Source organism: Lontra canadensis, unplaced genomic scaffold (genome assembly GCF_010015895.1).
Source record: "Lontra canadensis isolate GAN:19392208 unplaced genomic scaffold, GSC_riverotter_1.0 scaffold127, whole genome shotgun sequence".
NCBI classification, from domain to species: Eukaryota; Metazoa; Chordata; class Mammalia; order Carnivora; family Mustelidae; genus Lontra; species Lontra canadensis.
Genome location: NW_022631121.1, coordinates 1,593,482 through 1,614,833, shown reverse-complemented (window position 1 = coordinate 1,614,833; position 21,352 = coordinate 1,593,482). Strand labels below are relative to the sequence as shown.

The window sequence follows — 21,352 nt, the reverse complement described above, 5'->3', positions numbered from 1 at the left end:
GGCAACGATGCAAGCAGCAGAATCATTGAAAGAGCCTCGTAGGCGGAATGGTTGTGGGCCTGAAGGAGGCCAATTCTTTCAGCAGCGAAAGAACTGGAGGAAAGCCTAGGTAGAGAGAGAGGAAGAGTATACAGGGGAAAGGAAGGAAACTCAAACGCTCAGATCAGATTGTTGTCTATCTTTCTGGTTTAAGTAAGAGATTAGGTAATTCTGTGAGGCTGAGGGGTTTCAAGGACGAGTGGAGGAGTTTGAGAGTCAAAAAATAGTCTGGAATCGCCAGTGTCCACAAACACAAATAACACAAGCAAGGTCATCAATGACAATTACGAGTCCCGATGGGGTTAGAGAGGAAGCATTTACAAAGAGCAATGTGAGGGGACAAAAATTTTTTTAATGCACTGTGGGCATGTTTTGTTAAAAAAAAAAAGGAAACTTGAACCTATCCGAAATATACGCATAAATTAAGAACACCTCATTTATCCAAAATGGTTGGGTAGTAAAGTGTTACACCAGTTTTCCAGATCATCAAGGTCTACCTTTCAGGCAAAAACATTTTATACTTAATGGTATCCGACAGAAATCCTTCTGAACTACACATGATCTGTCTTCTTGACTACGCAAGTTGAATCAATGTTAACCACCTACTCCTGCTGTACTGTGTGTGCAGCTAGACAGTGCTCTCTTTTTTACAGCTCTTCTATGTCTTTCCCAGCTGTCAAGATAGAAAGCAACTGGTTCTTCTAAGTTTATGTTTATCCTTACCACCTCAACAACCACAGCCCCCTTGCTTAGCAACTTGCTTCTAGTCAGCCTCCTACAATGCAGTGTTCTCCAACTTTTCTAAACCATGGCCCCTTATGATAAACATGAGAATCTTCAGTTCCCTTCTGTCCTCTTATGGAGCATCAGTGCTCTGACTCCTTGCGGTCCAGGAAAATGGAAAAACTGAAAACAACTTCCTAGTGAATACTTACGCTACCTATAGATTTAGATCATAGGATTCTAGGAAACACATTCCCCACACGTCCCCCTAGGACAGTCAAGTATTAATCAAAACATGAGCAAGTTTAGCTTAGCAAATAGCCTTAGTCCCCTCTCAAACAAAAGGGTAGTTACTCTCACCAGGCTTAAGAACAGGGATTGCCAAAGGCCATCTGAAGGCTGCTGCCTTTTTAGTAATCTTTCTTCTAACTTTTCAAACTGACTTCTTAAAAAACCACCATGAAAATACTTACAGGTTCATTGCTCATCTTCCTAAGTAACCCAGAGCACTACCGCTGCAATTTTCAACCACAGTAAATGAAAAGTTAGAAACCTCTCACTCTTTACTACAGAAATTACATCTCAGAACTAAATGTTATTTGGAGAAGTTAGTACAAACCAATAATTGAAAAAATAGCAGAATTGGCTTAACTTCCAAACAGTTTTGATAATCATTCAGGCAGTGAAAATATTGATCCACTTGCTACTCTCATTATTTCTCAACCCTGAAACTTTTCCTAGGTCCAATGGAACTGGTAAGTAAATATAAACCCCAGCTCAGGTGTATCGCCATCCTTCTACGTGAGAGCCTCCCTGGGCAGCCCGATCATATAAGCCCCCCCCCCCCACCCCACCACCTGGCAAGCAAGCTCTTCCATCTTTTCTAGCCAGGATTCCCACCACCCTCCTGCCTTCCCCATCGACTCCTGCCAAACTACAAATACTTGCTTCTTGTTTTTAGCTTTGTTTTTTTCCCCCCACATACTAATTTGTAAAGAAGCTTCACCCTTGAAATGTCCTTTCCCCAGCCCCCACCTCTGCTTAACAAATTTCTACCCATCCTTAAGTAACCTCAAAATGTCACCTACTTCAGAAACCCTTTCCTCATGCTCCAAATAGAAACTCTGCCATCCTCTGCTACCCCAGTAATTGGTTGTACCTTTCCCGCAGCACTTGAGCGCAATCCACCACGTCTCCTCCGTCTCTGAACAACGAACTTCTCGCAGCCACCGTCTGCATTACAAGAACCTTTCTAATCTTTCTTATCAGCCAGCGTAGTGCATCAGTAACGCTGGGTTCCAAGTTTGCGGGGGAGTTGTACAGTATGCAATCAAAAAGTCCTTTAAGGGACAGAATGCCACCTAAGAATTTTTCAAATCAAATAAACTAAAAATCATGGCAAGCAGAGGAACAATACTGCAACACTAAGAAAATAAAACTTTCTGCCTGTCTTATTCCTCAAAAAAAAAAAAAGTTAATACCAACAGATCACTAATAGCTTAAACGGACCTTTTCAAGAAAGTTGTTTTCAAATAAATGAGTTGAAAAGACTCCTTTAAAAATTTATTCGTTTTAGTGCTGTGCAAATTACACTTTTCCCCCTGTTGGATAAAGGAGTGATGAGAACTTCTTTCCTATCGAATTTTATTTTTATTTCTTTATTCAGGTACTAGAGAAAGCAGTGAGTGTTGGAAAACCGCGTCAAGGGCACCATAACAGCCACGTACGACGCTGAGTAAAAATACAATGTCGTGGGGTTCCATTTGCCGTAGTGAACCCAGATGCCTGGGCTGCCACCCGTCCCGGCAGCCCTCGGGTTGCTACAGGAGCGGGAGAAAGGCGCGCAGCCAGGGACGCTGAGGGACGAGATGGCCGCCTGCGGCAGCTCAGTTAAAATGCAGCGGAAGCAGCAGCCAGTCACGGGGCTGCGGAAGGGAGGGCAGCAAGGTGGCGCTGCCGCCGAGCGCCTAGAGCCTGAGCGCCCATCATGGCGGCAAGGGCAATGGCCGCTGTGGGGAGCGAGCACGCCCCCTCCGCGCGCACACGCTGCCGTGCCGAGCCTCGGGGGCCCGTCACCGGAGCCGGAGCCGCCGCCGCCGCCCGCTCTCCGACCCCCCCTCACGGGCTGTAGCGGAATTTTCTCTTCAGACGCCGCCTTCAAGATGGCGGCTCCCCCTCCCGACAACCCCCTCAATCGTCCCCTGCAGCAGGCGCCGGGCCGCCGCCATCTTGTCCCCCGTCCCTCCCCCCCCCCCGCCGATATTTACATAGCGAAAATCGGCCCGGCCGGCCTGCGGCCTTCACCTCACGCCTGCAGCCTTCGCCTCCTTGCCAGGCCTCGCCCCCGCGCGGTGCCCCGGGCAGGCCGCGGCTCCGACCCAACGCCCCTCCGCCGCCTCCCAGGCCACCGGGCGACCCTCCCCCAACCCCCGCCCGTTCACGGAGCGCGCCACCGCCGCCGCTCGGGGCAGCCGGGCTCCTCCCCGGGCCTAACTGCGGCCTCCTCGGGGCCTGCTCGGCGCCACGCGCCGCACCGCCCGGCCTAGCGCGGAAGGGCGCCTCGCGGGCCGCCGACCAGGCCGGGACCAGGCCGCTGCGCGCGCGCTAGGCCCCACGGCCGCGGCGGCGCCCGGAACTCACCGGACGGGCGTGCGGGCGGTCGGCGACGGTGCCGGGTGCTGCAGGCCGGCCTTTCTCTGGAGCACTGGGCCGGGCTCCGGCTGGTGGGGCGGGCGGAGGGAGGGAGGAGGGGCCGAGCTCGGAGCTGACAAAAAGCGGCCCAGCTCCCCGGCACGGGCCCGCCGTCAGCACGTCACGTCACCGCCCGGGAGAGAGACCCAGGAAAATGCGGAAGGGTAGATAGGCCCCCTCCTCCGCCCGGTGTGTCCCCCCGGCACCCCGGGTTGGCGCCGCTCACGCTCCGCGACCGGTGAGCCTAGTGGCCTCGCTGCGGCGGGGTCTCCGGCGGCCGGAGTCTCCGTGACAGCGCCCCCCTTCTTTCCACCTCCTCCGCGCTCCCGCCCGCCGCCGCTACACACGCGCCGCTGCCGCCGCCTCGGCCGTAAAGACCGCGCCGGGCCGCGGTCCTTCGACCCCGTGGAGAGGCGGGCGGCCCGCACCCGACTCGGCCTGGCCGCCCCCCCCCCCCCGTCTCCCGTGGGCCTCGGCCGCCCCCCGGGCCCTCCCCGGAGACCTACCGCCTCTCCGTGCCGGTCTTGGCCGAGGCGCCTGCTCGAGTTGTTTGCAGGGCCTCAGACCCCCGCCCGCAGTAAATGTGTTTTCTTCATCCCTGTGGCTGGAGAAGATAAATTTAGCAATCCCCGCCGTCCCCTGCCTTGGCTTTAAAAAAAAAAAAAAAAAAAAAAAAATCTGAAATAAAATGAAAAAAGGCTTGCCAGTCTAAATGGGTGTGCGGGCACGAGGAGGGGGAGAAGGGTTATCCTACAGCTACTACCAAATCGTTTAATTTTTTTTTTAACAAGCATTCAGTCAGAGGACCTGATTTTATTAATTTGCAGGATACAAAGATGAGGAAAAGCGTTACCTTTTCAAACTGGTTTCGCACATTGCAATGAACAGGAATTTTTAATGTATATTTTCTATATATCTATTTCAGAGTTTGGGAGCCTATGAAACCTAAGCCTTCTGTAATTGTTTTATAAATAATGAGTTTTTCAGTCTTTAGAGAGGTAGCAGAATTGAGTATAGTTGGTTTTTTATTTTACAAACTAAAGCCTTTTAAAGTTTAAAAATATTTAAGAGCAAAAAATATGTATTTGATAAACAAGCATTTATGAACTCCAAAAATGCATATTTGCATTCCCATTAAATTTTAATGCTTTCCATACTGAACTTGGGACCCAAACTATGTTTACAAGTTACTAGTTAAACGTTAAGCAATGTAATCCTTATATTAATCCAGAATCTGACGTTTTATTTCTTCAGTTCACTAAATGCTAAAAAGAGATTTTTAAACAGTAACGAACACAAAGGTTATAAAGCAAATAGCATACCGGTGTGAAGTCCCTTCAAACACAGAGGCCATGTATTTAGGTTCCCGTCATAACTTTAAAACTCCCATAATGCAAGTTGTCCTTTCCCTCAGAAATTCTACAATTATAAAATGCTTTCAAGAAGGAAAAACAAAGGTATAATAACCAGAAATCTCTGAAGACATACCGGAGGGTAATTTTCCTCTCCAGGCTTTACCTTTGGTTTTTTGCAAGAGATTAAATTTCCTTTCAAAAATGGTGAATGACAACATGTCTTCACCATTTCTAGAAAATTGCATTAGATTGTGAGACAGACTGTATGCACAGAAAGGTAAATAAAACTAATACTTGTTCAAGTAAAATATGGGAAATAGCTTGTGTGTGCATACTAATAACTTCAAAAACTGATAACCAGTGTTTTAAGTACTTTCCAAGGGCCTCCATTTTAATGCTATGGTATGTCAAGAATGGGGCCTCATCACCATGTAGCTACAAGCAGCATGAATACAAAAACCTAATGTCAGCATTCTTGTTAGTTCTTCCATAATTACCATCAAATACTTCTAAGTACACCAATATAAAGCACTTCAGAAAACAATATCAGGGATCATAAAAGAAAAAGATGTTTCCTCAATTTAGAAGTCCAGAAGTAGTTTAGGTCTTTAGATTTTTCAAAAGCCCTTTACCATTACTTTTCATACATAAGAGACTATTAACTTTGTTGGGAAACAAGGAAACAATGCCCTGGTTCTATTAATTATATTAGATAAAACTTTTTTGCGGTACAACAAATATTCTATAGCTGATTGTACAGACAAGCTCAACTATAAGTTGTCAAGAAAGGGAAAGTAATTTGTACTTTAAATCCATTTATGGAAGGCCATAAACAACAGTGTATGATGATCATTTTACTAGCAGTACACTCTATAAAATACTCATGATAAAGGAACAAAGAAAGGATAAGCAACGGAGATCAGAAATTGTTCAATCTTATAGTAACACACAAAACAGAGTTTATGAAAATATTCACACTAGGACCTGGAGGACACCTAAGATCAATGAAAGCATTTGGTAACCAAGCGGTGAGTGATTAAGGACCTGACACCTTACACTGAACGACAGCCTATCTTGCATTGCTGCTTTTGTTCAATGTTTTGGTATTTGGGACCTATAGAATTCTGGGCACAGAGAGTAAAAAGATGTGGTGCTTGCCCTTGGGGAACTGCAAATAAGGAGGCTGTGTGTGGCAGAATAAAAACATTCTTAAGTGCTTTCATTTTCTCGCTTAAATAAGCACACAGTAAAAGGAAATTTTATTTAGGTACATGGAGAGCAGAATATTTCAGAGGCATATGCTGTGAATACAGAATATTTTCAATGCAGTCAAATGGATTTTGGTTATGTGCTAAAATTTATTTGTTCCTTCAGAGCTGTTAATGTATATCAGATAGTTAAAAGCTTCTACTCAAGGTTTTGACAGTGTTTTAATAACTTAACTAAAATCCCTGACATGTTTATAGGTCCTTGAGCCAGAAATAATACCAGGCCTTTCAATCACTTTTCCAGAGAAAGATTGGTCAGAAAAGAAGCTGTTAGGAAAAAAAGAAAGAAAGAAAAGAAAAGAACAACAAGAAGAAAAGAAGCTGTTGCTTTTCATTCCACGTCACTGACTGATGGAAATCCAAATGGGAAACAGTAAATTATTGCCTTAGAAACAGAGACCTTCTTGAATAAAGTTGTGGTAATTCATTATTTTATATCCATAAGGTTGAAAATTATTCACTTTCCCCTAGAAAGGCCCTAGTTTTATTGAACTAAGCATGCCCTATAAAAATGAACCATTTATCTGATACTTGATACTTAAGTTATACTTATCTTAACATGAGCAAGTTGCATCATGTTGGAATTCAGCTGGCTATAATTAACGTCAAGTAAGAATTTTTAATCTGAGCCTTTAAGCCACACACCCTCCCCAAGGGAAATAATTTTTAAATAAACAGTGACTGACAATTAGGTGATTTTCAAACAGTATTTTTTCACACAAGTCATTAGTTGAATAAGACATTGTTTAGTTCCTGAAAGTCACCAATAGCCAAATTCTCATGGATTATAAATCACAGAACACAGCAAACAAATTCCTCCGCTAAAAAGGTGAAAATCGATATGTGAGGCCTAGAAACAATGACCTGCCAGGTCCCCAGCCTTGGGCCTCTATGTACAGTTTTCCACTAAAGGAACCAGGGTTTCTGGAAGAAATGACAGATTCCTGGGCTGGGGCAGAAAAGTACATAGCAAATCAGGAATATCTCCTCATAACAGAAAGCAAGAAAAGAAAATGTCAAAGCTTACTAGGGGTATGTCAGAGAGTCTCAGGGACCAGTTTATAGAGGCTCTAGTTGGCTAAAGATGAAAAAATTTGGATGTCAAAGGATTAACTGCTGTGGAATGAAACACATCAAGTATGTTTGTGAGTTTATAATGAGACTTTTATAAATGATCTATTGCACAGCTTTGTGAATACACTATAGACTGGTAAATCGTACAATTTAAAAGAGTGAATTTTATAGCATGTGTATTATATTTTGAATTTTAAAAAAATGATCACCTTTGCAGAATGGTAGAGAACCAAATTATTGTTTTGAAAACTAGTAAAAGGAAAGATGAAGCACTGATCCTGTATGATATGTTCCTCAGGCTAGACAAACAGCTGATGGGGTGATTTTCTTTTAATAATTCTACAATACATGAAGAAGACTTGATGGAATTAGAATAGAACCATTTTGCAACCCCAAGTGAATTAATAGATCTAGGCAATGAACAGAAATGGCTGCTAACCAGAATGACAACTAGACATATACCTCGTGACAAAAGTACACAGAGCCATCAACTAAAAAAATCAAACCTGAACCTGATCAACTCTTTAGCTCTAACTGCCAATTTACAGGAAATACAGGGAACAGAGAAACTTATCAACAAAACACAGGGATGCAATCAACAAAATTCAGATGGTGGGAAACACTATAGGACCTGCTTTCTTCAACAAATAAACTATACCAAAAAATTTGAGGGGAAACCAATAGATAAGAAAAGACTTAAAAGACATTATTAATAAGACGCACTGTATGAACTTTATGTTGATCTTGATTCAAACAAACAAGTGTAAAAAAAAAGTAAGACAGAGAAATGTGAACACCGAATTGTTGTCAACACGAACTGGATATAAACAATTTATTGTCAATTTGGTTTAGGTGTAATGATGATGTGATTAAATCTCTTTTTTTAAGATTTTATTTATTTATTTGACAGACAGAGATCACAAGTAGGCAGAGAGGCAGGCAGAGAGAGAGGGTGGAAGCAGGCTCCCCGCTGAGCAGAGAACCCGATGAGGGGCTTGATCCCAGGACCCTGAGATCATGACCTGAGCTGAAGGCAGAGGCTTAACCCACTGAGCCACCCAGATGCCCCTGATGTGATTAAATCTTAAAAAGATACCTTATCTTTTAGAGATACATTATCAAAATGTTTTTGATAAAATGATATACTACTGATGAAAGACCTATACTCTGAAAGCTGTAAGACACTGATTAAAGAAACTGAAGAAGACACAAACAAATGGAAACATATATTGACAAAGCAATCTACAGATTCAATGCATTCTCAATCAAAATACCAATAGCATTTTTCAGAGAACAGAAAAAATAATCCTAAAATTTGTATGGAACAACAAAATATCCTGAGTAGCCAAACCAATTTTGAAAAGAACAAACCTGGAGGTATCATAATCCCAGATTTCAGACTGTACTACAAAACTAAAGTAATCAAAATAGTATGGTACTGGCACCAAAAAAAGACACATAGATTAATGGAACAGGATAGAGAGCTCAGAAATAAACCGTGCTTACATGGTCAATTAATCTAAGACAAAGGAGGCAAGCACATAAAAGCACAATAAATAATGGGAAAAAGACAATCTCTTCAATAAATGGTGTTGGGAAAACTAGACAGCTACATGTGAAAGAATGAAACTGGACCACTTTTTTTTTTTCTTTTATTTTTATTGGGCCACTTTTTTATGCCATATACAAAAATAAACTCAAAATGGACCAAAGACTTAAATGTAAGACCTAAACCAATAAAACTCTTGAAAGAAAATATAGGCAATAATCTCTTCGACATTAGCCTAAGCAACATATTTATAGATAATATTTCCTGAGGTAAGGGAAACAAAATAAAAAATAAACTATTGGGACTACAACAAAATAAAAAGATTTTGCACAGCAAAAGAAACCTTCAACAAGTCAAAAAGGGATCCAAATGAATAGAAGAAGATATTTGCAAATGATATATCTGATAAAAGGTTCTTATCCAAACTATACAAAGAACTCATATAAACCCAACACCAACAAAATAAACAATCCCATTAAAAAACGAACAGAGGACCTGAACAAACATTTTCCCAAAGAAGACTTATAGATGGCCAACAGCCACATGAAAAGATGCTCCACATTACTAATCATCAGAGAAATGCAAATCAAAACCACAATGAGATACCTTATATCTATCAGAATGGCTAGTACCCAAAAGACAAAAAACAACAAATGTTGGCAAGGATGTGAAAAAAAGGGAACCCTTTTGTGCCCTGTTGGTGGGACTGTGAATTAGTGCAACCCCTGTAACAGAGTATGGAGGTTGCTCAAAAAATTAAAAATAGAAATCCCATATGATCCAGTAATACCACTTTTGGGTATTTACCTAAAGGAAATAAAAACACTAATTTGAAAAGATATATGCACCTCTATGTTTATTGCAGCATTATTTATTTATTTAATGTTTTAACATTTTATTTATTTTAAGGAAGCTCTACACCCAATATGGGGACGTGAACTCGCGACCCTGAGATCAAGAGTCACATGCTCTGCTGATTGAGCCAGTCAGGAGCCCCTGCAGCATTATTCATAATAGTCAAGGTATGGAAGCAACCTAAGTGTCCACTGATAGATCAAAGTATAAAGAGGATGCAGGAGATAGATAGATAGAGTATGTATGTATTATGGAATATTACTCAGCCATAAAAAAGAATGAGATTTTTTTTTTTTTGCCATTGCAGCAACAGGGATGGGATCTAGAGGGTATTGTGTTAAGTGAAATAAGTCAGACAGAGAGAAATAAATACCACATGATTTCACTTACAGGCGGAATCTAAAAAACAAAAGAAATGAACAAACAAAAAACAAAAAGAGACTCTTAAGTAACAGAGAACAAGGGTAGTTGCCTGAAAGAAAGTGGGTGGGGGCACGAGCATAGTAGGTGAAGGGGATTAAGAGGTAAAACTTCCAGTTATAAAATAAATAAGTCACAGAGATGAAAAGTACAACACAGGGGATAGATATAGTCAATAATACTGTAATAACACGACAAGGTGACAGGAGCAGACTATGTTTACTGTGGTGATGAGCACTTCGTAATGTATAGAACTGCTGAAACACTACGTTGTACACCTAAAACTAGTGTAATACTGTATGTCGACTATACTTCATAAAGAGAATGATATGCTATCAGAGATGACCTTCAAAATAATGAGGGAGGTTGAGGGAAGCACGGAGGTAGAGGGTGAAGTGGGTGGGGGATATAAATGAAACAGAATTGGCCATGAAAGGACAAATATTGATTCTGGACGATGGGCACGTTGGGGTTGGATGCATTATTTTCATTGTGTATATATTTGAAATTTTCCATAGCAAGTTTAAAAAACAAACAAAAATAAACATACGAAGAAAAAATTACCTTTACATTCCACAGAATCTTTGGAGTGGGGCAAGAATTACAGATATTCAATTGCCTCCCTTCTCACTTTCCTCTGAACAATATAACAGCACTTATTTTTAAAAGAATTAGCATAATTAAAAATGGAATAAATAAAACTAGACCACTTATGATTAAGAAAACAGCAATGGTTTTCAAATTTGCAAGGGAATATCTTGCTAAAGATGCAGACTGCTGGCTCTCACTTCCGAGAAATTCTAATTTTTAGTAGCTAGGCGCTAGAGCTAAGGAATCTGCAGTTTAACCAGGGGCCCAGGTGATACATAGACAACCGGGCCACACAGCAATACACTTTAAGAAACATTAGTACACCCCGGTAAATGCCTATTTGCCCACATTTATAAGAGTTTCTCTTGAAGTATAAAGAAGTAAAATTGCTGGAAAAGGCATTGCTGGATATGGCACATTTTCAGTATTACTCTCCAAAATGACTATGCTAATATATATTCCTTCCAGCAGAAGAAGAGAATTCCCAAATCCTCATTTCTTGGCTAACTCTTGATGTGCTCATACTTTTTAACTTTTGCCAAGAACATAACTAACTACCTTACAGAATGATCTTTCAGTTAGCAACATTTGCTAAAGCAGCTCTTGAAAAATCTGCCACATTTTGAACAAAGACTCCTTTTTCACGACATAATGACTTTTCACCTCAAAATACATTAAATAAATATGACAAAAGAAGTGATAATTCAACATTACAGTTTAAAGCAAAATATTCTCACCAATTACAGAATATAAGAATTTCTCATCAGAGAATCTCATATGGAACAAGTTTGAATTGTGCTCTATGTTTACATGAACCACAAATGTTTTTTGCTTGTTTTTGCACACAGACATAAAGCAAATAGAAACAAACACCCCAAATTGAGAACAAAACAGGAAGGAGCGGCTGGCAGAAATGTGGAAAGTTTCGTAATTCTTGAAAAGGTGAATGAAGCCAAGGACACAGCAAGAATCTGACCGAGTGAAATTCAGGTTTCAGGTGTGAGTTGTGCGTGTAAGACTCAGGTGGCCGACAATGCAGTCCCCACTCGACGGTGAAGACACGACGTCGAGAAAAATTCACATGAAAATGAAGTGAGAGGTCGAGTCAGAGCCTGGCACGAGGTGGTCTGGTGAGGAGTCTGGGACGCTCTTCGCTGTTAAGAATGACGCCGTGAGCAGCCACAACCGATGGATTCGTTATACAAGGGCTACAGGGCTGTGAGCTGGGCTCTTGGAGCAGAGCTTCTGGAACTTCATGCGCACACAACCCCCGCCCCCCGGGGGTGCTGTGAACAGGCTCTTCTGCGGCAGCAGCGGGGCCAGGACGGCCCGAGACTCTGCATTTCCAACCAGCAACCGGGCCAGGCCTCTGCGCCGAGCAGCGCGGGTTCCCGGGACCCCCGGGCCGCGCGGGGGCTCCTCCCGCGGGCTTGGCTTCCAGCCGGTGGCCCGCAAGCCACGCAGCACACGCACGCAGCCGCCCGCGCTGCAGCTAGAAGGACGGTGGCAGCGGGAAGGGGCCGGAACCCACGGCCTGCGCCGCCGGGCGGGGGGCAGCCGGGGCTCAGAGTCCTTTATTTCCCCGGAGCCTCACACGTGGCCCAGGGGGGCTGAGGGAAGGGCAGGGGGCAACCGCGGGGGAGGGGAGGACCGGCCCCCGCGTCCGCGCCCCCGGGGACCCAACCTGCGCAGGCGGAGGAGAGGGACGGCGGCCGCGGAGATCGGACGGCCTGCGCCGAGCCCGACAGGTACGCTGCTCCCAGCCCAGAGAGGCGCTCAGGAAGAAGCTTCCGCAGAAAAGGTTTCGAAGCTTGAGGCAGGCACATCTCTACCTGCAGACCGGAAGAGCTCCCCGCACCTCGGGGAGAATTACCTCCCTACGCACCGACACAGCTGGGCGACAGTTTCGAACGACCACTCTCCACGGCAGAAAGCCCTGCAGTCGTGACGACAGGAGAAAACCCGTCCATTCTTGAGGGCTCCCCTTGTGCTCTGCACGCTACTTGGTGCTTCCCGTGAGGGCTCTCATCTGAAGCTCACGGCGCTCCAGCTCCAGGGAAAGCCATGGTGCAGGCCTTGGGCTTGACTGCGTTCAGGAACTCCATCGATGTGGCCAGGCCGCCTTTGCCCTCCAGCTGCCTCAGCTCTCTTCCATCCCATGCTGTAGCAGACGGCCTCCTTCCACATGGGCACACGCAGCTCCGCGCTCACATCATCGCAGCCCAGTTCCCCCGGAAGAAAGAGAGTCTCTCTTCTGGGGACAGTGGCCCCTAGCCTTCTTGTCCTGCTCCTCCGGCCGTGGAACCTCTGCCTGTGAGCAAGCTGGAGCAGGACAGATCATGTCCCTGTACTGCAGCCTGCTGCTCATGCAGTAGAACTTCTGTCCCACAGTGGAGGCTGGACAGGAATGGGACCTCCAGTCCTCTGCCTTGAACCTACCTGGGTATAGCTTCTGCAACCCAGAGTTGGGGTGTTGAGAGATGCTGATGGCCTGCCCTTCCTGGAGTGAAACCATAGCCCTAGACTGGGAGCGGGATGGAAATGGAATCCATCAGACTCAGCCGCGAAGTGGGAAGCAGTTCGTGGCTCAAATGTCACAGACTCCCATTTAAGTAACAAGTTCATGGTTCTTACTAAGGTTTACTAGTAGATTTTCTTGGATAAATGTTTCTCTATTTGCTATATGTTCTTGGGACAATCCCAGAAACTTTAAATGGTTGGGTTTTTTAAATAATTTTCGTCAGCTAAATGGTTGTTTCACTGGGGAGGATGTCTACTGACCTTACCCCACCATTTTGGAAGTCCATATTTCAATCAGGTTTTTTTTTTTAAAGGTGAAAAATAAGTTTGTTTGATAGTATTATAAACTCATGATTCAAAAACATACTCCACGTGTTTCAATCCACTGCAATTATTCTTAATGATGTTCAAATTATCCCAACTGGGACTAGGGGAAACTTCTCTAGGTTGGCTCCTAAGTCCTTTTGGCATGTTCTTAGCAGTTGTTGAAAGCTTTCTTGCTGTTAAAATACTGTGTACATTCTACTTGCTTCAGCAGTACAAATACTAAAATTGGAATGATACAGAGATTAGCATGGTCCCTGTGCAAGGATGACACAGATTTGTGCAGCGTTCCATATTTTTAGATGCCATATGATTTTACTCATGTGTAAGACTTAAGAAATGAAAGAAATGAACAAGGAAAAAAAAAAGAGACAAGCCAAAAACCAGCCTTTTAACAATAGAGAACATACTGATGGCTACTAGAGGGGAGGTGAGAGGGGACATAGGTTAAATAGGTGAAGGGGATTAAGGGTACACTTATCTTGATAAGTACTCAGTAATGTACAGAAATTTAAAAAATAAGGAAACATTAAAGATAGAATAAAAAGAGATGCCTGCGTGGCCCAGTCGGTTAGGTGTCCGACTGGGTTTTGGCTCAGGTGGTGATCTCAGCCTGGAGTCTGCTTGAGATTCTCCCTGCTCCTCCTGCTCATGCTCTTTCTCTCAAATAAATCTTTTTTTAAAAAAGAAAGCATAAAAAATAGGACATGAATAATAAAAAATGTATTAGACATCATGATAAATATATTGGAATCCACACTCCTATTAAAAATTAAGATTCAAGGGGCGCCTGGGTGGCTCAGTGGGTTAAGCCTCTGCCTTCGGCTCAGGTCATGATCTCAGGGTCCTGGGATCGAGCCCCACATCGGGCTCTCTGCTCAGCGGGGAGCCTGCTTCCTCCTCTCTCTCTGCCTGCCTCTCTGCCTACTTGTGATCTCTCTCTGTCAAATAAATAAATAAAATCTTAAAAAAAATTAAGATTCAAAAGGAAAACAATTAAGATTCACAGGGGTGCCTGGCTGACAAAGTTGGTAGAGCATGTGACTCTTGGTCTTGGGGTTATAAGTTGAACCCCTGCATGGGGTGTAGAAATTACTTAAAAATAAAATCTTGGGGTGCCTGGGTGGCTCAGTGGGTTAAGCCTCTGCCTTCGGCTCAGGTCATGATCTCAGGGCCCTTCCCCCTCCCTCTCTCTGCCTGACTCTCTGCCTATTTGTGATTTCTCTCTGTCAAATAAATAAATAAAATCTTTTAAAAAATAAAATCTTAAAAAATATAAAAATTAGGATTCACAAATTGGATTAAGAATTCTATTTTATGTTATTTAAATGAAACACAAAATGAATCAAAAAGATTAATGTAAAAGAAGAGGAAATACACAAAAGAAATGCAAATGAAAAGAAATCAAAGATGAAAAACATTAGTACAATTTGACATTTAAAAAATGACATTGGAATTTATAAAGCCAAAATATGAAGAAGGATTTAGTCTTCCTTAACAGCTTCCTGGAAAGAAATTGAATACTAGATAATATGCTGGGTTTTTTAAAAAAAAATTGTATTTATTTACTTGACAGAGAGATGGAGAGAGAGAGAGCACAAGTAGGCAGAGTGGCAGGGAGAGGGAGAAGCAGGCTTTTCTCCGAGCGGGGAGCCCAAGGCCGGGCTCGATCCCAGGACCCTGGGATCAGGACCTGAGCTGAAGGCAGCTGCTTAACTGACTGAGCCACCTAGGTGCCCCAATAATATACTATTTTTTTTCCTAGTGTCATGTAGCATTTACAAAAACTGAATATATAGCTCTACTAACAGTGGCATGTAAGTAGGGTTCAAATGCTAAAGAAGACACACAGGACCCAAGAGGACATGGCTTACAAATGTAGTCTATTATAGGAAAAGGACATGCTATAGAAACAGCACAAAAGTCAGAATATACATCACAGCATATCATTCATAGCAGAGGTCTGGAGAGGACAGGTGCAGGCTCCTATTGTCCTCTTCTGGTCCTAATAGATGTTCTGCACTCATCTTATATCTTCCCTGCCCCAACCCTAGAATCAGCCATTTCTTTAAGGAGCCCTGGTTCCGTTTATTGAAGAATGATATTTAGGAACACAGATCTGGGTGCTAGGTGTGCTCATTGCTGCTGGGGTAACATGGCTTCTAGACCATTTCAGAAGCCAGAGCCAGAAAATATATCTAAGTATACTACCCTAGGTGTATATATATATGTCTATATTTCTGTATATATCTAACAACTAGACTTGGTACATACACTTATGTACAGTTCTTTTTATTGCTAGCCTTACAATATCTAGTCAAAACACCATTTTTTTTTCTTTTTTTAAATTGAAGTATAGTTGACATACATTTTTTAGTTACAGGTGTACAACATAAAATTCACTATTTGTACATAATGCAAAATGATTACCCCAATAAGTCCAGTTAACATCTACCACCATATACCCATTTCTTGTAATGAGAACTTAAAAGACTTCCTGTCTTAGCAATATTCAAATATGCAATATAGTATTTATTAACTATAGTCACCATGCTGCACATGATATCCCCATGACTTATTTATTTTATAACTGGAAGTTTGCACTTTTTGACTCCCTTCACCCATTTTACCCACATTTCACCCCTATCCTTTGTCTACCACCAATCTATTCTCTGTGTCCATAAACTTAAAAACAGTGTTTCAAAGTTATTTAACATTTCCCCTTGTCCTCTTTAGCGAAGTTATGCCCTACAATTTTAATACAATTAGATTCTTTTGTCACAGGCTGCATTCCATCCTAGGCTCACTGACAATCAGATGGATTTTTAAAAATTTGCAAACAGTAAAGTTCATTCTTGGTGGTGTTAACAGTCTATGGAATTTTGACAACTATATAGCCACCCTGCCCTGGTACAGCCCATGATGTACTCGACCCTTCCCTCTCTCACACTCCCTGGTAACCACTGCTCTGCTTTCCATCCTGTAGTAGACTGAAAAAATATGCAAGTCCTAATCCCTCCAACCTGTGAATGTTACATTACATGGCAAAAGGGACTTTGCAGATGTGATTAAGAATTTCGTGATGGGGAGATTATCCTGGATTATCCAGGTAAGTGCTAAATGTAATCACAAAGGTCCTTAAAGGAGAGCAGCAAGACAGTCAAAGGAGGTAGTAGGAGACATAAAGATGGAAGCAAGAGGTTGGAGTGATAGGGATAGTGATAGGAAGGGGATACAAGCTAAGTAATACAGGCAGCCTCCAGAAGCCAGAAAAGTCACAGAAATGCATTCTCCCTTAGAGCCTCCTGAAGGAACCAGTCCTGTAGCACCTTGACTTTAGCCTAGTGAAACAAATATTTTACTTCTGGCCACCAGAACTGTAAGAGAATAAATCTGTGTTGTCAGCCACCAATTTTGTATTATTTTTTTACAGCAACAGTAGGAAACTAATACATCCCCCTATAGTCTCGCCTTTTCCAGAATGTCCTATGAATGGCACTATACAATACTTTCGGGTCTTAGAACCTGGCTTCCTTCACTCAGCAAAATGCATTTACAATCCATCCATGTTGATGTTATATATATTTCACTGCTAAGAAAAGAGATTCATTCATGTCGAGTGAATCAGTAGATTTTTTTCCTTCTTATCACTGACTAGTACTCCACTGTACGCATGTGCAAGTTTGTTATCCATTCACCTGTTGAAGGACATCTGGTAGTTTCTGATGAATAGAGCAGCTATGAACATTTGCATACAAGTTTGTGTGTGCACACAAATTTTCCATTAACTTAGCTATTAAAGAAAACTCATAGGTATTCAGAGCTTTTAGGACATGAGGATGGCAATTTAAATATCATTACCAGGGAAACACATTATTAAGTAATACAAACAAAAAGACGGGTGCCTGGGTGGCTCAGTTGGTTAAGCCACTGCCTTCGGCTCAGGTTGTGATCCTGGAGTCCTCAGATCAAGCCCCACATCAGGCTCCCTGCTCGTCGGGGAGTCTGCTTCTCCCTCTAACCCTCTCCCCTCTCATGCTCTCTCTCACTCTCTTTCTCTCAAATAAATAAATAAAATCTTAAAAAAAAAGAATTACAGGCTTTTTAAGGCCAAAGTTACATTCACAGAACAAGCCAGAAGTTTTGAGTTCCAGATATCTTACAAGACCTCTTTGTTAGCAATAACATTTTCAAGGACATATTAAGAAACCAGAAAATTGTCTTATTCTGTTGCTGAGATTTCTTGTACTGGCAGTTAGGACAGCCTGTGGTTTTCCAGACCAAATGCTGAAATTCCATTATTTAGAAATGAAAGAATTAAAGACAGATCTAGGAAGATTAACACGATGGAAAGGAAAAGGGCAAAATAGAATTATAAACAATTGGAATATTCGCATGGAATGTTATCCATCCTACAGTGTTAACAGCAAAAACTGACAATATCTGAATTTCTGATTTATTATATTGACAATCCATTTGCCTCCAGTCCTTAGTACTGTTGCCATGAAACTTTTTCAAATAATTTCATGAAGTCATTAAAACGTACCTGTTTTTTCCAACAAATATGCTGTGACACCTCTGTCAGGGGAGTTTTGCCTGAATAAAACAAAAAATAAGTCATTCAAACATAAAAGTCACAAATTTTTTCTCTAAGGGACCCAAACTACACAGGAATAATTTGGAGATGTACCCCTCCATGCAAAATCAGGTACAAGTCACATACTATCCAAAAGGTTTATAGAACTAACTGCAAAGTGTTTAGTAAGTATTTGCTGGGGTTTGAGAATTTTTTTCTCCTGCTTACATGCTAACAAATTAGCCTATGACCATTTCCTGGATGCCAGCAGCATGGTAAGCAGTATATTTGTGTGGGTTCCCCCCTACCCAAGTCCCACAGGGGCCATGCAAAGGGACCAACGGGACAAACTGTGTGTTTCATGTACTTTTGCATTACAGCCAAGGAACACTGGCCTTGTGGGAATTCACATCTTTTAGAGCAAGCCTCCTATTTGTTCAGAAGGAGATAATTACTTCATCCTTCAAGGCAGCTCCCTACAAACAAAGCCCTGGGAAAGGGCTCAGGTAAAGAGCAGTCTGGGTCTCATGTTCCAGGCACATGGAAGAACAGGCAGTGTGGCTCTGGGCTGCGACGGACAGCATCTTCCAACAACAGCATGCCCAGAGAGAAAGCAGGCTATCTATCCTTCCACGTGAAGCGGACAATAAGAGGTCCTGCCCAAAGTTTTGCTCCTGGAATATTTTCCTTCACCACCATCTTTCAGGAGCTAGAATGCAACTATTTTTAAGCTGGTGCCAACAAACCGTGCTTAGGTAACCAGGCCTGTGCTTTTTCTCTGTTAACCAATCATAGAGAACTCTCTGGGAAGTCATAAATGTGGGTTAAGGGAGATGTAAATCAGTAAAAGCCAGTACCATGGGAGTTTAAAACATCGCTTCATGCACTTTACTTGTGCCTTCTGACCAGTTTGGACTCAGTCATGTATGTACAGTGTTACCATTTTCTACTGGAATACTGTTGTCACATCCAGTTTTAGTGTTTCCATGGATCAGATGACACTCACTTCCTAATGGTCATTTCAAGCAGCACATCTTACTCTTTCACCTTCCAGATTTCCATTGAGTGAAACTATCCAGAAGCTGGAGGGCAAAGAAAACAATTGATACGGCCCCTTCCCATGGCACAGAGCAGGTAGAGAGGGTGGAGTGAATCTGGAAGGGCAAATGGAAGATATCTAGCCCAGCCCATAAATGGCATTGATGTCACTGGCACGATTTTCTAAAACATTAAGCCATTCTTGGGAAAGTTCCAAACGAAACAGCACGCTCCTTTCAATTTACACAGTAGTTCCGTTCCTGGAAAATTCCAGGATATTAAAACCATGCAAAAAATACTGAGTTATGCTCACTTCAGCAGCAATATACTAAAGTTGAAATTATACAGAGAAGATTAGCGTGGCCCCTGCACTACTGGAATGACAAGCAAATTTGTAAAAAGCATTCCATATTTTCAAAAATAAGTTTTAGAAAGAGAAAAAAGTACATTGAGTTTATATGCAAAATGAAGTCAGGTTTAGGTTCAGATAATTACAAATAAGTTTTTCATACACATGAATGCCTAGGGGGGGTTTGAAAATTACATAAGATGTAGGAAAATTCATCCTTGTAGGAAAGTCACATGCATTGAAGGACATGTGACATTCTTGGCTTCTGCCCAACTAACTAATCCCCAGCCAGGGGGGTTCCCATCAATCACTGCAACAACCATAGTAGCCCCATGTGTTTTCAAAGCATACCCTTGGATGGTACTGCCCCTTGTGATACTCTACTAAGGTGAAACATTCATCCTTGTAGAATTTGAGTTTGATATTTCATCCACTTAGCATCTGGAGGCAACACTCAACAGAAGAAATTACTTCTCAATTTATGGATTCTTGTTCAATCCAACATACAAAAGTCTCTCACCCAGTTACCAAACACTTGCTGCCATTTCTGGCGATGTATACTTGTGAATTTAAATTTTCTGATTTTGTATAAATACAAAGTAAAAAAATAACTGAACATGAAGCTCAAACTTCACATGGAGCCAGATTAAAGTTTATAAATAACCACATTTCATATCTTCTGATACTAAACTATAACTTTTTTTACTTTTAACTAATATATTTTAAGTAATACATCTATATTATATAAAAATACTAAATATAAAATATAAACAAAATATATATAAAATACATAAAAACAAAATATATTTAAAAATATAAACAAAAGTAAAGAATAAAAACATCACTTTCTATAGTAGACAGAATAATGACTCCCCTCAGATATGTCCATGACCTGATTTCCTGGAACCTGTGAATGTTACCTTACATGGCAAAGGGGACTTTGCAGATGTGACTAAGTGAAGGTTCTTGAAATGGGTAGATTATCCTGGATTATCCAAGTGGGCCCAATATAATCACAGGAGTACTTAGGAAAGGGAAACAGGAGGGTCAGAAGACAGAGAGAGTGATGTGACAATAAGAACATATATTGGAGTAATGCAACCAGAGTCAAGGAATTAAGGCAGCCTCAGCTTCAAAAAACGGAAGACACAAGCAATGGATTTTCTCTTAGAACTTCCAAAAGGAACCAACCCTGAAGATGCTTTGATTTTAGTTGCATAAGCCTCTTCCTATTTCTGACCTTCAAAACTGTAAGAGAACAAATTGGTGTTGTTTTAGGGCATTACATTTGTGGTAATTTGTTACAACAACAATAGGAAGCTCATAAACATTCCTGCCCCTGCCCCCACTGAGATATCCACCATTGTTAACACCTTGGTACATGTACTTCGAGATCTTTTCCTATACCGTTATATGTGTCTGTGCATGTGTGTGTATTTCTTACAAAAATGAATTACGGTTGGATCACACGCTATTTTATAACCTGCTTTTTTAAGTCTATAAACCCCATATGTCCATTTCATCAAATCTCTAGACTACATTAAAAATTTCCCAAATGACACAAAATGCCCTTAACAGTTGTTTGGTCCATAACAGGATCTGTTTGAGGACCACACATAGCATCTGATTTTTAGGTCCCTTTTGTTACGATGTTGACTATTAAAGAGACGGTTCTACAGTTGCTTTGAAGAATGTGCCACATTTTGGTTCATTTAGTTTCTACCTCTGGTGCTTTTTAGTTTGTCCTCTTATCCCTGTATTTGCTGTAACATTTTTCCTAAACACTTTTGGCTAGAATTCTCTGTAGGTGATGGGCATTCAGGCCAAATCATATCAGAAAACATGTAATATATGGTTAATCCATTAATGATGTTAAGACTGACCAATGGATTAAGGTGATGATTGCCTAATCATTCCATTTTACAGTTATATTTTTGCCCTGAAACTAGGAAGTGACCATTGTTCTTTTTTTAATTTAAT

At 41.8% G+C, this 21,352-nt stretch overlaps 1 protein-coding gene and 2 non-coding genes across 7 annotated transcripts in view; 2 read left to right on the top strand and 1 right to left on the bottom strand.

The window, feature by feature from the left end:
- Positions 1 to 3,978, bottom strand: part of ZFX (zinc finger protein X-linked) — a 56,708-nt gene extending 52,730 nt beyond the window's left edge. For 2 of the 5 annotated variants that reach the window (XM_032842321.1, XM_032842319.1), the window contains exon 1: positions 3,403 to 3,767. The gene's annotated coding sequence lies outside the window, so the exon portion shown is untranslated. Of the gene's footprint in view, positions 1 to 1,921; positions 2,185 to 3,402; positions 3,770 to 3,959 lie in introns of those variants that run through there. The other 3 variants (XM_032842323.1, XM_032842326.1, XM_032842320.1) reach the window with 3 other exon arrangements.
- Positions 3,979 to 13,607: 9,629 nt separating this feature from the next.
- On the top strand, positions 13,608 to 13,709 carry LOC116857877. Its single transcript, XR_004380817.1, has one exon. It is a non-coding gene; the product is annotated as a U6 spliceosomal RNA (small nuclear RNA).
- Positions 13,710 to 19,329: 5,620 nt separating this feature from the next.
- Positions 19,330 to 19,437, top strand: LOC116857876. The gene has a single exon (XR_004380816.1). It is a non-coding gene; the product is annotated as a U6 spliceosomal RNA (small nuclear RNA).
- The last annotated feature ends 1,915 nt before the right edge of the window (positions 19,438 to 21,352 follow it).